Here is a 4666-nt window from a genome sequence, read left to right as displayed (position 1 = left end):
TCAAAGCAACAAAATCTGAATCAGGTTTTGATTTTTGTTTCAATTTTATGGGGGGGGGGCGGCGGTGGGTGGGGTGCGCTGTGGCATTGGCATCTGGATTGCAAAAATTTCAGATGAGGTACTTTCCTGTCCATTCGGATCCAACTTATACCATAGCACCTCCCGAAGCCAACCAGATTGATATAAATCATAGTCGGGTTTCCACACTAGCAATGTGGGAGGGAGGGGAAGGGTAGGTGCGATGTTAATCCTGTGTGTGAGATCTCACCTGCTTTCACATGCCCATTTAATAACAAGTTTCCAATGTGCAGAGTGAGATACAATTTAAAAACCATGACAGGAGAATGGGATTTAAAGCTAGGAGAGAGAGCCAGGGATCTGAGAGTATGCAGCAATTCTTCTTCTGCTTGTTTTAATTTTGAGTGCTCAGCATTACTGCCTCATCTACCGGTGGAAACGATCTACCACTGTCTACTCACCTTTCAATAGCTTGAAGACCTCTTGTTAGGTCTTGTTAGAATTTACAGCACAGAGACAGCCCAGTTGGTCTGTGTTGATGTTCAAGATCCACATAAGCCTCCTTCCAATCTATTTTCTCTCAACTTATCAGCATGCCCTACAATTCCTTTCCCACTCATGTGTTTAGTTACTTCCCTTTAAATATATCTATCCTGTTTGCCTCAACCACTCCCTGTGGTAGTGAATTCCACATTCTCACCACTCTCTAGGTAAAGACGTTTCTCCTGAATCCCCGATTGGATTTATTAGTGACTATTCTTATATTTACAGCTTCTAGTTTTGGTCTCCCCCCCAACTGGAAATACCTTCTCTTGTCAAACCTCCTTGTAATTTTAAACATCTGTGTCAGGTCACCCCTCAGCCTTCTTTTTTCTACTTGAATTCTGCAGGTGAATGAAAGTCTAAAATCGCAAACGTTGGAAATCTGAAACAAAAATTAAGAAGTGTCGGCAATGAGCAGCCAGCCAGCCAATTAGCATCATAAACAGCAAAGGCAGGCTGAGGGGTCTGATCAAGGTACTAGTCATGCTCTGGTTGGGTGAAATCCTGGAGGTTTAATGATGACCTCCTGCCCCCACACTCCATTGGTCGCCTGACATCACAGTGCCCTGCCTTCCCACAGCGACTCAGAAAGCAAGCAGATTCTTCAATTGGATGATTTTTGCACATCATTTCCCCCCCACCGCCGCCACCTCCAGTATTGTTTTAATATGATTTTCCTTGTGGGTTTCTCACAGCAGTGTCCAAGATATTAAGCCCTAATTTGCAAATGGAGAATCTCGTTGAAACATTAATCTCTCTTCTCATTCCCATTTTCATTACATGCGATCCCCCACTGGGAAGGGGAAAGAAACTGGGTATGGTGTAGATCATTTAAACTTGGATTGGCTACAGTGAAAGTTCTTTTAAGCTAGAAGATAAGGAATCAAATAATTACCTCAAATATGAGCTGCTGCCGGGCCTGTAAGCTGACAATTATTTTTAGTATAATAAAAGCAAAATACTGTTGATGCTGGAAATCTGAAGTAAAAAGAGAAAATGCTGGAAAAACTCAGATCTGACAGCATCTGTGGAGAGAGAAACAGAGTTAATGTTTCAAGTCAAATATGATTCTTCAGAACAGAAGTCACATCCGACTTGAAATGTGAACTCTGTTTCTCTTTCCACAGATGCTGCCAGACCTGCTGCGTATTTCCAGCACTTTCTCTTTTTATAATTATTTTTAGTACTTTTGTTTTTTGTGATTGATGCCAAACTATTTAATAGTGTACTCATTGTTTATCGTTAGAAGATGTTAGTTATTTTATACATCTGATCATATCCTGTTCATTTATGGTATTTGGCCCATCACTGTATTGTAAGCTGGGACTTGTGACAGATAAAAGGGTATGACCCAATTGTTCCAATGTATTATCCACTGAGTTGCTGAACAATATGGATAGGTCAGGCCATTGACACTATCCCTGATCATTGCTAAAGTTAGTTGAAGTCAGCCATGGAGGGCTTTCAAAATGTTACGGTTATCTTCAATGTCTCTAGCCTAGGAAGGCGAATATTCCTTACGAATGTCTAATGAATCTAACTGAAAGCAAATCATTGAAGACAGGATCAAGTTCCGCTGTGATGTCCTCTTTCGTCTTTATCTGAACAGCCTGCCAGCACTTCGGCCGGTTATTTCCTCACGCAGCTGTTGTGTGAGGAATCATGGGCTGAGGATTAGAGAAATAGGAAATCTCAGTCTTAACGTTACAACTTGCTCACAATTGAGGCGTCAGAGAGCCATCAGTGACCTTGGCAATGATCTAGTGTTGCAAGAAGCCAAGAGGAGAAAACCTGTAGGAAAAATATAACAACGTAAGACATAAGAGTCTGTCATTTGACCCTTCAAGACTGCTCCACCATTCAATAAGATCAAGACTGATCTTCTACCTCAGCTCAAATTTCTAGCCCTATTCCCACATCCCTTAATTCCCTTAGTATCCAAAAATCTTAGTATCCAAAAGTCCACCTCTTACTTGAATATATTTAAGGACTGGGCATCCACAGCGCTCTAGGGTAGGGAATTCCAAAAAATTCACAACCCTTTGAGCAAAGAAATTTCTCATCTCAATCCAAAATGGTCAACCCCTTATTTTGAGACTGTGACCCTGTGTTCCAGATTCCCTTGCTAGGGGAAACATTTTCTCAGCATATACCCTTCAAGCCTCTTAAGAATTTTATGTTTCAATTAGATCACCCCTCATTCTTCTATCCCGAGGGAACATAAGGCCTCATCTACTCAATTTCTCCTCATAAGACAATCCCTGTTCCCAGAAATCGGTCAAGTGAACCTTTGTTGCATTCCCTCTCAGGCAAGTATGTCATTCCTTAGGTAAGGAGACCAAAATTGTACACAGTATATCAGGTGTAGTTGTGCCAACGCCCTATACATTTGCAGTAAGACTTCTTTTCACTTATACTCCAATCCCTTTTGTAAAGGCTAAAGAAAGAAATTGGCTAAGATCGGGACCTGATCTTTCAGAAATTGCCAAAAGCAGTGCCCCGTGGAAAAACAAATGTTTTATTGTTTACCCTGCCTGTTTTTTTCACGTGACGTATTTTTTATTTCATACACACTGTTTTAAAACTGAGAGAGCAGTCATTTCATGGAAGCTCAGAGTGCGGATTCAACACTCGTGGCTTCGGGTGACGTGAGCTATTTTTAAACCGGCCTTTTGTAGCCAATGTTGAACGATCAACAGGGAGTACAGTGACAGTGAGCAGAAATAGGTTTCAGCAGGTTTTATGCTGATCAGGACTGATTCATAGTCAACCCCTCTTGCTTCCCCACCCAATCTCTTCCCTACTGAAGGTGCTGACTCCTGGGATTTGGAGTACAGTTGCAGAGTGACCAACCACACTAAGACAGAGCCTCTATGATGAGTGTTTAGTAGGCTGTTCGACCATGGAAAGGCATCACAGCCAAGCTTGATTGCCTCCTCAGAATAACGTCCCAGTACACGTGCTTTCCAGGAAGGGTCAGTGGATTGTTATCATGGGCGGAAATCCAGACTGATTTTGTCCTGGGGGTGCTGAATGTTAACGCAGCTCTGCTGCTCCTTCCCCAATTGAGATCAATCACTATTGGAATCCCCAATCTACTGCTGGTCAATATCCCCTCTAAATTATTTTCGTTGAGCGCAGCCTGTTCATTTGAATGCACCGTATCTTAAAGGGTCCAAATTGTGAACAACCTGCACTGCACCTTCGAGGTTGCTGTGTGACCGTGGACATACACAGCTTGCAGGGAACATTGCTCTTAATCCCTCCACCCCCACCAAAATCTGCCTGTTATCCACCCTACAGATTGAATTTACTGTTCATCATTGGCTCTCTGCCAATATATGCTGCCTCTTCACCTCCCACCCACCACCACCCTCCGCCCCCCCCCCCCCCCCCCCCCCCCCCCCCAACCCCCTCCAGTTTTGGAGAAAGTTTGCTTTGAATGATTATGACTAATATTTATGGGATTTTTTTATATTGACTTTAGACCTCAGTGTTCTTTGGTTTATAAGCAAATAAATGTATAATTTATAACACCCAAACAGACGGTTTGAATAAAGTTTTTGTTGTTTATCTCTGTTTGGTGAACAATTTGGATATTTTTTTTAAATAAAGTTTTATTAGAATTTTTTGAAGCATCCTGTCTAATATTAAACTTCTTATGAGTATACAGTTTGGTGTGAGGATGGAGAGTATTCACATTTATATCAGACAACTGAGAAATGTCACAATACACTTCACATAGAATTAGTTACTTTTTGAAGTGCAGTCATTGTTCATAGGCAAATGTGGCAGCCAATCTGCACACAGCAAGGATCCCATGAACAACAATGAGGTGAATAATGAATCTGTTTTTGGTGGTGTAGGATGTAGGAGGAATGCTCTCCCAGGACATCAGCAGAACATCCCCACTCGTCGATTAGTGCTTTAGAATCTTTAATGTATGCCTGCAAGACCAGTTTGTACCCAACCTCACCCTAAAGCCAGTACCTCCGATAATGCAGCACTCCCTCAGTATTGTACCAAAATGACAGAATCTATAATTGACACGGGTGTTGGGAGAGTAGCACTTGGAGGAAAATAAGAAAAGGGAAGGTTTGCACTT

The sequence above is a fragment of the Cetorhinus maximus genome, chromosome 8, assembly GCF_964194155.1.
Source record: "Cetorhinus maximus chromosome 8, sCetMax3.hap1.1, whole genome shotgun sequence".
NCBI classification, from domain to species: domain Eukaryota; kingdom Metazoa; phylum Chordata; class Chondrichthyes; order Lamniformes; family Cetorhinidae; genus Cetorhinus; species Cetorhinus maximus.
Note: the sequence above shows the minus strand (reverse complement) of the source record.